The sequence below is a fragment of the Onychomys torridus genome, chromosome 18 (genome assembly GCF_903995425.1).
Source record: "Onychomys torridus chromosome 18, mOncTor1.1, whole genome shotgun sequence".
Classification (NCBI taxonomy): Eukaryota; Metazoa; Chordata; class Mammalia; order Rodentia; family Cricetidae; genus Onychomys; species Onychomys torridus.
The window spans coordinates 4,031,080-4,045,049 of NC_050460.1; positions in this window are offsets into that span (position 1 = coordinate 4,031,080).

Here is a 13,970-nt window from a genome sequence, read left to right on the forward strand (position 1 = left end):
TTGGTTTTTGGCTTTTCGAGACAGGGTTTCTCTGTGTAGCTTTGCGCCTTTCCTGGATCTTGCTCTGTAGACCAGGCTGGCCTCGAACTCACAGAGATCCTCCTGCCTCTGCCTCCCGGTGCTGGGATTAAAGGCGTGTGCCACCACTGTCCGGCATCAGAATGAGTTTTGTGGGAACATCATCCTCTCACTGCCTCTTTAAACTCACTTAAGTGGGCGCACAGGGATCTAGCCACACAAACGGCATCTGATGGAGGTCTTTGGGCTTAGTTTGGTTTATGGTCGGGGCAAGTAGAGTGGCAGAAAGAGCGCCATTGTCTCAGGGAATTCTTGTTTCAGATTATCAGCGTTACCTCGAAGACAGTGTGCTAGCTGGGAGCCTCTCCAAGAGTTCAGGGGTTACAGCTCTTGTCATCTTCTGCATAACCAAATGCTGCAGCATTCAGTGTGTGTGTGTGTGTGTGTGTGTGTGTGTGTGTGTGTGTGCGTGTGCGTGTGTGTGTGTGTGTGTGTGTGTATGTGTGTGTTTGGTAGTGGGGGTAAACATGCTAGCAAAAATGTCCTATTTTAACAATCCACTTTTCTCTCTTTTTCTCTGTCTCTCTTTTAACTAAAAATAGATTCTTCTCTCATACAGTACATCCCAACCACAGTTTCCTCTCCCTCCACTCCTCCCAGCTCCCCCACAGATCCGCCCCTCCCCCAGATCCACTCTCCCTCTGTTTCCTCTTCAGTAAAAGAGCAAGCCTCGAAGAGAAGACAGCCAAACAGGACAAAACAAGTTACAACAAGACAAGGCAAAAAGCCCTCTTATCAAGACTTGTCAGGGCAACCCAATAGGAGGAAAAGAGTCCCAAGAGCAGTATAGAGTCAGAGATACACCCTCTCCAGCCGTCTCACAAAACACCAAGCTAAGAGCGGTAACATGCACGGAGGACCTGGAGCAGAGCCTTGCAGGCTCCATGTTTGCTGTGCCAGTCTCTGTGAGCCCTGCTTAGTTGATTCAGTATGTCATGCTCTCCTGGTGTCCTATATCCCCTCTGACTCCTACAGTGTTTCCTCCCCTTCTCCTGTGGGGTTCCCCAATCTCTGAAGGAGACCTCCAATTTAGACTCTTTAAATGATGTCTGGCTGTGGGTCTCTACATCCACTCCCATCTGCTGCAGAAGTAATCCTCTCTGATAATGACTGGACAAGGCACCGATCTATGAGTATAGCAGAATATTAGGAATTAGGAACCATATCATTGATATATATATATATATATATTTGCCAGTTGTGTTTGGTTCTACCCTACCTCTCTGGGCTGTCCAGTCTCTCGCTCCTGGCCATCCAAGCAGAGTCCCTACATGGATTTCCTCCTCTTGTGGTGTGGGCCCCAAGACAGACCAGTCAATGGTTGTCCACTCCCACAAGTTCTATGCTGCCATTGATCCAACACATCTCAAGGGCAGGACAGGTTGTGGACTGAGGGTTTGTGACTGGGTTGGTGTCCAGGTTTCTCTTTCCACAGCCTGCAGGGCAGCTGTGGCACAGGCACTAGAATGTAGGGGTGAAGTCTCCAAGTCCTCACCACTAGAAACCTCTCTACATTCAGTGACCTGTGTGGACGTCCTCAGCAATGGGGCCACTGTCAGTTTTCAGGGGGTGACCTTCTGTCCTAGCATCAGCCTGGGTTGTTTAGAGATCTCCATGGACAACAGCTCATTGGAATGTAACCCAGTCCCACCACTGGAACCCTTGCCTGGCTACAAAAGATGGCCAGTTCAGACTCTCTGTCCTCCATTACTGGGAGTCCTCACTAAGGTCACCCTCATAGATCCCAGGGAGTTTCCAATGCACTAGGTTTCCACTGTCGTCTCCCCCTCCCCCGTTTTTCACCAATTCCAGGCCTCTCTCCCTGAACTCTGTCCCTTCATTCCCCAACCTCCTGGTCTCATCCCCACCCAACTTCAATCTACCCACAGAATCTATTCTATTTCCTCTTTCCCAGGAGATCCATGCTTCCCCCATATAGCCTTCCTCTTTACCTAACCTCTCTGTGTCTGTAAATTGTAGATTATCATTTACTTAACAGCTAATATCCACTTGTAAGTGAATAATACCATATTTGTTTTTCTGACAACTGTCTAAGCCCAACTTGGTTCCCAACACACTTGCTTATCCTCTATTTAGTGCACACTTGCTGAGCTGAGGGCAATGTTTGGCTGCTCCCATAGCTGCAGAGCAGAGGATGCAGCAGCTTCCTCCCAGCCACTCCAGGACTGGTCCAGTACCCTCGCACTGTGATAAGTCCTAGGCCAAGGGATGGACAAGATTGGCCGTCCCTGATCAGAGTCACCACATCTGGGAGGGGGGCCAAGGGCCTTTTCCTGTCCCTTGGTTGCCTCTGCTGTGTTCTGCCCACGGTCCAGCTCCAGCTCCTGCCGGGTCAGGTCTCGGTTGATTCACTTGCTACTTCCAGGAAATAAGAGCATCTTGTGCCTTTGGTCCTTTCAAAGATGGAGAGGATCTTTGTGGGCTCTTCACAACACTCTGCCAATTCTGTGCACCCTTCAGTTGCATGGGGTGGGGTCACTCTGTGTCTTCCATGTGTGCCACAGCTTAGGGAACTTGGGCTTTCTTGGCCACTTGCTTCAACCATCTGGCTCTGTCAGAGCTGTCTTGATTCTTCAGCTCAGAGGACTGTGAGCTTCTGTCTTGGCTTAGGTGCTATGTGGGGGTCTCAGAAGGCTCATTCAGAAGAAAAGCAAGAAACAATGGTGCTCCTGCCGATGCCTGTTTTCCAAGCTTTGCCTCTGTATGTCACATCTACATTGTTTCCACAGTCTTCAGAACTGGGTCAAATTTGGGTGACAGAAACATTTTCTGAAGGCGAGGGGTAGACAGGGTTTTGCTATATAGCCCAGACAGATGGCCTGGAACTGTCAATTTCTTAGCCTCTTGGGTGCTGGGATTGTAGGCATGCACCACTGTGTCAACTTCTGTCTCTCTTTCTGAATAAACTCCAGGGACAGTGTTGGCTCAGTGTATCCTTATGCCTGTGTCCCTCCAGTCTTTCCCCACTCCCTGTATTCTGGAATGTGCTGTTGCACTCTTTGAGATATTTGAAACTTTGATGGCCTCCAAGATTTTTCTTGGCCTTTCTACAAAAAAAAGTAACTCCTGGAATATTTAGCTGAATCGTTTTACCTGGCGAGGTGGAAGGAGAGTAACAGGAAATAATAGGGAATACTGAGTGCACAGTAGCAATTAATATTTCAAAAGTTGTTTGGATCAGGCATAACACAGTAAGGATTTCTTTTTGATCCTGGGGATGAAACCCAGGGCCTCACACATGCTGTGCAGGTATGCTCACTGACATCCGTCCACAGCCCTGAGTGGTAGTTTAGTATGAGTGAGTTTAATTTATCTGTCGTTTCAGCCAGTAGTTGCAGCTGAGTATTGTACTTAAATACTTGTTCAGCAAATGCTTAGAGAGTGCCTATCACTGTCAAGCCTTGTTCTGGGTACTAATTATGGAGTGAGAGCACTAAGGAAGCATTAAGGAAGGAGGCAAAGTGGTCTGGAAGGAAATTGCACCTACTCTGTAAACTGGCAGTTACACAGACTCTGCTGCTTGAAGGTGGCGAGGAAGAATGAAGGAAGCCTGGGTTTCAGTCCCCAATGACAATTTAGTAACTGTCACCTTGGGTGAGTCTTTCAATATCTCTAGGACACATTTCATTTGTAGTGAGCAGATACCCATGAAATGTGTTGAACTGACTGCTGTCTGAGCATAGGAATAGTACCTGTTGGTCACAGCTGCTCCTAATGTAGCTCTGGCCCATGGAACCCTCAAAGCATCTTTGCAATGTTGTTTGGCTTTACTCTTTTTTGGGGATCTGCCACCAGCTCCCAAATAAATCACACACGGAGACTTATTCTTAATTATAAATGCCTGGCCTTAGATTGGCTTATTTCTAGCCAGCTTTTCTTAACTTTAAATTGTCCCATCTCTCTTTGGCCTTGGGGCTTTTCCTGTTCTCTTACTTCTGTAAATCTTACCCTTACGTTGTGGCTTGCTGTGTAGCTGGGTGGCTGGCCCTGGAGTCCTTCTCCTTCTCTTGCTCCTTGATCTTTTCTCCTCCTCCCAGATTTCTCCTTCTATATATTCTCTCTGCCTGCCAACCCCACCTATCCTTTCTCCTGCCTTGCTATTGGCCATTCAATTCTTTATTAGACCATCAGGTGTTTTAGACAGGCACAGTAACACAGTTTCACAGAGTTAAGCAAATGCAACAGAAACAATAGTAACTCATCTTAAAATAATATTCTACAACATTTCTTCCCTTTTGTCTAAATAAAAATCAGATTTTAACTTTAACATAGTAAATATATACACAACAAAAAGTTATTAAGTAAGAATTAATTTATAATATTCTGTCCATTTGTAGTTAGCATATTCAGAGAAAATAATGCATTATCTAGTCTAGCTTAGTGAATACAAAATTTTACACCTAATTTACTTGTCTGTCATAACTAAGAAAAACTGCAACTGTAACTAGTTAGTTTTCAGCTCCATCAAAGACCCAGAAGGATAATATTATTTGAGTAAACAAAAAGTGCATTGCAAACAACTTCCAAAACAATGACAGAGACATCTGACTGCCTGGACAGTCGCCCAAAGTTCATCTGCAACATTGGGGCATCCATCTTCAGCCTACAGGCCTAGAGTATCTGGTAGACTTTTCTATGAAGCAGGAATTTTGGACTGTCCTGCCTTGTCTTGGCAAAGTTTGTCAGTCACTTTCCTCTTTGTCCTGCAGAATGTCTGGCAGACTCTTCGGTGAAGCAGGAACCTTGAAGGACCATCCCACCTTGTTTTGGCAAAGTTCAGCAGTCACTTTCCTGTTGGTCCTGCATGTCCAGTCTGCACAGCACACATTGAAGCAGTCAAGGCAAAAGCAGTGTCTTGCCCAAATGGCTAACCTTGTCACAGGGAAAGCAAACTCCATTAGGAGTTTCTTTGATGTCCATCATCTTCTCTGAAGTAAATTGGTGCTGCCAGGAGCAGAGTTGTCTCATTGTCATGAAAAAGTTTAAGTTAACACTTTAAATGTCATATTCTATAGGTCTTTAAAAGGTTTGAAGACCATCTATCTATCTAAAATATATCTCTATATGATCTGGAAAGCTACCTAACATATCTATAATTTTGATTGTTATAAATGACTAATCACTAACTTAATAATAGCTTTACAGCACTAGATATTTACCCTACATTTCCAAATGAACTGCATAAGCACACTAGTTCAAACAAAAATAGAAACATATATACAATATGTTGTAATAAAAATAACCTTAAATTTTTATCAATATACAAAAATCCCCCAAACAAGAACAGAAACATACATACAGTGTGTTGCAACAAAAATAATCTTAAATTTGTATCAATATACAAAAGCCCTAACAAATACAAAATATTTGAGATCAATAGTTGTCCCTTAGTTTATAGTAGATTCAACAATATACTCTATATTTTTATAACCAACCCCCTTTAGATAAAAACAAACATTCATAACTAATAATTTGGGAATTTGGGCATAGTTCTTTAGACTACTTCCTGCTGAATATGGTTGAAGTATCTTTAGGGTCCCCGAGAAAATTTTGAGATAATCACCAAGATCTGGGAAGACCAGAAGTAACCTTTGCTGATAGATATCACCTGTCAAAGTTCAGGAGGTTTCCCTTGATCACACCTGATCCATACTAACCCTGAAGGAATCCATAGCCTCCCATCTCCTGTGGGAACAAAACTCCAAAGCATTTTTATTTCCATTTGAAAAATAAATTTTTTGAATTATTTTTTAAAGGAAGGTAGCCCTAAAGCATCTTGGTTGGTTCAATTTTGCGGTCCTGTTCACAAGCCCATGTCTGCCAGCAGCTGTCATTTGCTCATTACCATTCAAAAAATTCAAAATCAACACAATAACATACAGGATCCAGACTCCCTGTGTATTTCCCATCTCTATATGGCTTATTCTTTTTTTAAGATTTTTTAAAATTTATTATGTATACAGCATGTATACCTGCAGGCCAGAAGAGGGCACTAGATCTCATTACAGATGGTTGTGAGCCACCATGTGGTTGCTGGGGAACTCAGGACCTCTGGAAGAGCAGTCAGTGCTCTTAACCTCTGAGCCATCTCTCCAGCCCCGCTTATTCTTTTTTATTTATTACTTTTACACTCTCTTTAAAGACTTCATTTTTAAACTATTTCTTTCTTTCTATGACTACACCCTTTTACTTTTTTTTTAAAGTCTTTTTAAACACACTGTAACCTGTTCAGTGGTTTTTCTGTCTGCACCTCTTTTATTGCATATTTTCAGCCTTTTTTGACTGTATGAGCAAACTGTCAAACTGCTAACCTACACCTTGATCCTTTGCACACAGCTCTCAGCTGGCTTTGACCACTTCTTGGGTTGTGAAAACTAAGCATGAAACTAGCCGCCAGTTGGAGGTTTGTCTGACTAGGAACTGCATTCAACCTTCCTAAAGCTCTAAAACACCAATGCTTGAACAGCGGTAGGCATTTTCACTTAGTTTTTTTGTTCCTACTTAATGTACTGGCTGCTCAAGGGCTCAGTGGTTAGCATACATTGTCTGACTTAAACTATTAAAGGAGCCATATCCCCCCCCCTTTTTTTGTTGTTGTTTAGCTTCTTCAGGCTCTAGGTGGATATTTGAGCCCTATGTTGGGTGCCAATATGTTGTTGTTTGGCTTTACCTTTCTGGGCGGCCACCACCCAGCTCCCAAATAAATCACACATGGAGGCTTATTTTTTATTATGAATGCCTGGCCTTAGCTTGATTTATTCCTTCCCAGCTTTTCTTAACTTTAAATTATCTCACCTATCTTTGGCCTCTGGCTTTCCCATTCTCTTACTTGTGTAAATCTTACTCTTACTCTGTGGCGTACTATGTAGTTAGGTGGCTGGACCCTGGAGTCCTCTTCCTTTTCTGGCTCCTCCATCTCTCCTTCCAGATTTCTCCATTCTCTCTGCCTGCCAGCCCCACCTATCCTTTCTCCTGCCTTGCTATTGGCCCATTCAGATTTTTTTTTGTGTTTTTTTCAAGACAAGGTTTTGCTGTGTAGTTTTGGTGTCTGTCCTGGATCTCACTCACTCTGTAGACCAGGTTGACCTAGAACTCACAGAGATCCACCTGGCTCTGCCTCCCGAGTGCTGAAATTAAAGGAGTGTGCCACCACCACCTGGCCCCGTTCAGATCTTTATTAGACCACTAGGTATTTTAGATAGACAAAGTAACACGGCTTCACAGTTAGACAAATGCAACATAAACAAAAGCAACACATTTAAAAATATTCTACAACACCTTCTATGTTCTTACTGTGTTTCAGGTTATGGGACACAGAGAAGAATGGAGGATAATGTGGATCCCAGGCTCATGTGGGAGATGCTCTTCTGAGACTCCTGCCTTCAGCTTTCCAGCCCTCACATATGTCCACGGTGCCTTTTGTGGTTTGAAGATGAAGTTTCCCACAGGTACCTGTGTTTGAACTCTTGGATACCAGCTGGTGGCTCTGTGTGGGAAGTTATGGGACCTTGGGGAGGTAGAGCCCTGCTGAAATCACTGGGCTTTGTGATTTTATTGTCCCAGTTTGTGGTCTCTGTTTCTGTGTCATCCCTCCAATCTCCTGGTTTCTGAGTGTGGATGTGATATGTTGGGGCAGCTTCCTTCTGCCATCATGCTGCCATGCCTTTCCAGCCCACTGCCTGTCTTCTCTTTGTGGCAGACTCCATCCCTCTGGATCTGTAAGCTAAGACAAATTTGCTCTTTATCCAGATATTTTATCATAGAAACTGAAAATGAAACTAGATCACCTTCCATAATGTGTGATGGGTTCTAGCTGGTTGCGCCGGTCAGGATGTGGGGAACAGATAAAGTCCTGAGTGATTATGTACTGTTGACATGAGCACAGCTGTGGGAAGGACCCCAATGCCTCAGACCCATGGGAGTGGCCAGGCCTTCCTCAGGTCAGGCTTAGAGGAATGGCAAGGCCCTCCCCAATCAGAGTATAGATGTGGCAAAGGGCTGACCTTTAGCTAGTGTGTGCAGAAAGTACCGACCCCAGCTTCCTCCCCCTGGATGATTGCAGCTCCAGACTGAGACAGCTCCCTTATAGAGACCTGCCACTGAGATTGACTAACACAGCCCTCCCCTTACTGGTGCTGTCTACAGCAAATGCGCTGAGTTTCCAGATGCTGCTGCTGAATCTCCATCCTAGTGCACAGCCTATCTCATCTCATCTTTTCTGCATCTGTGTCTGTCATTTCTTCATTTTCCACTGTCTCAGTTCAGTCAGTCTCTAAGTTGTGCAGATTTGAGCAGGATGGGCAAGGTTATATTGGAGAAACCAGCAGCATGTAGTCTTGGTGTCTTCAGAGCAAGCCGTTTTTTTAAATTAATTAATTAAAATTTTCTCATTTATTTTACATTCTGACCACAGTTTCCCCTCCATCCTTCTGTCCCCCCCACCTACCATCCACATCCCCCCATTGACTTCTCATTCTCAGTTTAGAAAGGGGCAGGCTTACTATAGGGGTCACCAAAGCATGGCACACCAAATTGAGGCAGGACCAAACTCCTCTCCTGCATCAATGGTGGACAAGGCATCCCAGCATAGGAATAGGTTCCCAAAAGCCAGTTCAAGCACTAGGGATGGGTCCTGATCCCATGCCTGGGAGCCCAACAAACAGACCAAGCTACACAAATGACACACACATACAGAGGGCACAGGTCAGCTGTCTCAGTGGGTTCCCTTGTCATGATCTTGACCTCTTTGGCTCATACAATCCCTCCTGCTTCACTTCAACAGGACTCCCTGAGCTCAGCCCAGTGTTTGGCTGTGGATCTCTGCATCAGCTTCTATCAGTTACTGGATGAAGGCTCTCTGATGACAATTAGGGTATTCACCAATCTGATTACAGGGGAAGGCCAGTTCAGGCATCCTCTCCACCATTGCTAGGAGTCTTAGCCGAGGTCATCCTCATGGATTCCTGGGAGTTTCCCTGGTACCAGGTTTCTCCCTAACCTAGAAATGTGCCCCCCCATCAAGACATCTTTCATTATTCTCCCTCTCCATCCTGCCTCAACCCACCCAACCCAATCCCTCGTGTTCTGATCCCTCCATGCCCTCCACCCCCAATTTACCAAGTAGCTCTCTTCTATTTCCCATTCCCAGGGAAATCCATGCATCTTCTTTGGGCTCTCCTTGTTACCTAGCCTCTCTGGGGCTGTGGATTGTAGCCTGTTCTTCTTTTACTTCACATCTAATATCCACTTATGAGTGAGTACACACCATATTTGTCTTTCTGAGTCTGGGTTATCTCACCCAGGATGACATTTTCTAGTTCCATTCATTTGCCTGCAGATTTCATGATGTCATTGTTTTTTTACTGCTGAATAGTATTCCATTGTATATATGTACCACATTTTTCTTATCCATTCTTTGGTTGAGAGGAATCTAGATTGATTCTAGTTCTGGCTATTATGACTAATGCTGCTATAAACATAGTTGAGCAAGTGTCCTTGTGGTATGATTGAGCATTCCTTGGGTATATGCCCAAGAGAAGTATAGCTGGGTCTTGAAGAAGTTTCTTTATTGTAAAGTATTGTTTTAGCTATCTTGGGTTTTTCTGTCTTTCCATATGAAGTTGAGTATTGTTCTTTCGAGGTCTGTGAATAATTGTGTTGGGATTTTGATGGGGATTGCACTGAATCTGTAGATTGCTCTTAGTAACATTGCTATTTTTACTATGTTAATCCTGCTGATCCAAGATCATGGGAGATCTTTCCATTTTCTGATATCTTCTCCAATTTCTTTCTTCAAAGACTTAAGGTTCTTGTCATACAGGATTTCATTTGTTTGGCTAGAGTTACCCCAAGATATTTTATATTATTTGTGGCTATTGTGAAGGGTGTTGTTTCTCTGATTTCTTTCTCAGCCCACTTATCATTTGTATATAGGAAGGATACTGATTTTTTTAAGTTAATATTATATCCAGCCACATTACTGAAAAAGTTTATCAGCTGTAGGAGTTTCCTGGTAGAATTTTGGGGTCTCTTTCATATATTATCATATCATTTGCAAATAGTGAAAGTTTGACTTCTTCCTTTCCAATTTGTATCCCCTTGATCTCTTTTTGTTGTCTTTTAGTTGTCTAGCTGAAACCTCAAGTATTATAATGAATAGATATAGAGAGAGTAGAGTGGACAGACTTATCTTGTTTCTGATTTTAGTGGGATTGATTTGAGTTTCTCTCCATTCAATTTGATGTTGGCTGTCGGCTTGCTGTAGATTGCCTTTATTATGTTTAGGTCTGTTCCTTGTATCCCTGATCGCTCCAAGACCTTTATCATGAAGGGGTGTTGGATTTTGTCAAAGACTTTTTCGGCATCTAATGAGATGTTCATGTGTTTTTATCTTTCTTTCAGTTTGTTTATATGGTGGATTACATTGAAAAGATTTTTGTTATGTTGAACCATACCTGAATCTCTGGTATGAAGCCGACTTGATCATGGTAGATGATTTTTTTGGTGTTTTTTTTTTTTTGTATTTGATTTGTTAGTATTTTATTATTTTTGCATCAATGTTTATGAGGGAGATTAGTCTGTAATTCTTTCTTAGTTTTGTCTTTGTATGGTTTTCGTATCAAGCTAACCATAGCTGTTTCCATTGTGTGGAACAATTTGAGTAGTATTGGTATTAGCTCTTCTTTGAAGGTATGGTAGAATTCTGTGCTGAAACTATTTGGCTCTGGGTTTTTTGTTTGTTTGTTTTTTTAAATCTGAGGATCAAACCCAGGGCCTTGCGCTTGCTAGGCAAGTACTCTACCACTGAGCTACATCCCCAACCCTGGGCTTTTTTTTGGTTGGGAGACTTTTAATAGTTACTTCTATTTACTTACTGGTTATAGGTCTATTTAAATTGTTTATGTGGTCTTGATTTAATTTCAGTATGTGGTACCTATCAAAAAAATTGTCCATTTCTTTTAGATTTTCCAATTTTGTAGAATACAGGTCTTTGAAATATGACCTCATGTTTCTCTGGATTTCCTTGGTGTCAGCTGTTATGTCCCCCTTTTTTTGTGTCTGATTTTGTTAATTTGGATATTCTCTCTCTGCTTTTTAGTTAGTTTGGATAAGAGTTTGTCTGTCTTGCTGATTTTCTCCAAGAACCAACTCTTTGTTCCATTGATTCTTTGTATTGTTCTCTTTGTTTTTATTTTATTGATTTCAGCCTAGAGTTTGATTATTTATAGCTATCTACTCCTGGGTGAATTTGCTTCTTTTTGTTCTAGATCTTTCACATGTGCTGTTAAGTTGTTAGTATGAGACCTCCCTAATTTCCTTATGTAGGCATTTAGTGCTGTGAACTGCTTAGCACTGCTTTCATTTTGTCTCATAAATTTGGGTATGTTGTGCATTCATTTTCATTGAATTCTTAAAAGTCTTTCATCTGTCTTTATTTCTTCCTTGACACAGTGGTCATTCAATAGAGAGCTGTTTGGTTTCCATGAGTTTATAGGCTTTCTGTTGTTGTTGAAATCCAGTTTTAATTCATGATGATCTGATAAGATACAAGGGGTTATTCCAATTTTTTATATCTACTGTGACTTGCTTTGTGACCAAGTTTGTGGTCAGTTTTAGAGAAGGTTCTGTGAGGTGCTGAGAAGAAGGTATATTCTTTTATGTTTGGGTGAAATGTTCTGTAGATATCTTATAGATCCATTTGAATCCTGTCTGTTAGCTCCATTATTGCTCTGTTTAGTTTCTGTCTGGGTGCCCTGTCCATGGATGAGATCTCCCACTATTAATGTATGAGGTTCAGTGTGTGGTTTAAGCTTTAGTAATGCTTCTTTTACAAATGTGTGTCCTCTTACATTTGGAACATAGATGTTCAGAACTTAAATGTCATCTTGATCTATTTTTCCTTTGATTGAGTATGAAATGTCCTTCTGATTTTGGTTGCAAGTCTATTTTGTTAAATATTCCAATCGCTACACTAGCTTGCTTCTTGGGTCATTTGCTGGAAATCTTTTTCCAACCCTTTACTCTGAGGTAATGTCTGTCTCTGATGTTAAGGTATGTTTTTTTTTTTTTTTATACAGCAGAAGGATGGATCCTGTTTTTGTATCCATTCTGTTAGCCTGTGTCTTTCTATTGGGAATTGAGTCCATTGAGGGATATTAGTGACCAATGATTCTTACTTCCTGTTATTTTGGTGGTGGTGGTGGTGGTGGTGGTAGTGGTGGTGGTGGTGATGGTGGTGGCGGTGGCGTGTGTGTGTGTGTGTGTGTGTGTGTGTGTGTGTGTGTGTGTGTCCCTTCTTTTGATCTTGCTGGTGTGAGATTATTTCCTGTGTATGGGGATAGTTAATCTCCTTAGGTTGGAGTTTTCCTTTTAGCACCTTCTATAGGGCTGTATTTGTAGATGGGTACTGTTTAAATTTGACTTATTGTGGAATATCTTATTTTCTCCATCTACAGTGATTGAAAGTTTGCTAGGTATAGTAGTCTGGGCTGGCATCTGTAGTCTCTGAGAGTCTGCAAGACATCTATCCAGGTCCTTCTGGCTTTTAGAGTCTCCATTAAGAAGTTGGATGTAATTCTAATAAGTCTGACTTCAAATGTTAGTTGGCTCTTTACCTTGCAACTTTTAGTATTCTTTCTTTATTCTGAATGTTTAGTATTTTGATTATTATGTGGTGGGGGGAGTACTTGTCTATTAAGTCCAATTGAGTCATAATATCTATTACTTCTCTTATTTCTCTGTTATGTTTCTGTCTGACACACCTATCTGGTGGTGAAAGTGGGGTATTGAAGTCTCCCACTGTTAATGTGTGATTTAAGCTTTAGTAATATTTACAAATGTGGAAACCCTTGTATTTGAGTCATAAATGTTCAGAACTGAGACTTCATCTTGATGTATTTTTTCCTCTGATGATTATGAAATGTCCTTCTCTATCTCTTATTATAGGGATTTATCAAGGCAAATCCATGTAGGTCATAGGTAGGCATGGCAGTTACCAGAAGCCTCACTAGGGGCAGTACTTCCAGGTCAAAGCTGGAACAGCTAACCACTACATCTCTCCCTTTTGTCTAAATTAGAAAGTTCTAACCTAATACAAGACTATATACAATAGGAACAATTATCAAATATTGTCCAGGAGTAATAAGGGATAATGACTTAGACAAGATGGAACTACAACCAACGCGAACAATGTCAAACAAGAGACACATACTAAAATACTAAAATCCAGAGAAGTCTGGAGCATGGGTAAATGGCACATTACAGAGATCATTCCAAAAGGTGTCCTGTTCTGAAGAACCTGAATCTAATACTTAATATGTTCCAGCTAAGATACGGGATGATTGTAAATATAAATCATAGACCCAAGAAGGCATTATAACACCTGAGAAATGGGAGAAGGATGCAAGCAACTTTTGGGAGTCTTGTAAGAGTAGACAGAGACAGCTGGCAGCCTGGACAGTCACCTAAAGTTTCTCAGCATCGTTGGTGCATTCAAACTGGCCACAGGCCTAGAGTATCTGTCAGCCATTTTACTGTCAGCAGTCAAGGCAAGGGCAGTCTTTGCCCAGTAGGCCACTTTTTGCCAAGGTGAACACCAACTTCCAAATGGAAATGTCTTAGAAGTCCAACATTCTCTCAGGATCAGATCTGGTGCTGCCAGGAGTAATCATGTTTCACGTCAACAGAATCCCAAGTTATCAAAACATTTAAATGCCATATTCTCCAGGTCTATGAAGTGTTTGAAGACTGTCTATCCATCTGACGTATGTTTCTGTAAGTCTGGAGTACCTAACTAACATAACTATAGAGATGACAAGCATAGGTGACTGTAAGTCTGTCTTATTGACCTAGATAACCTAAGGACTAAGGCT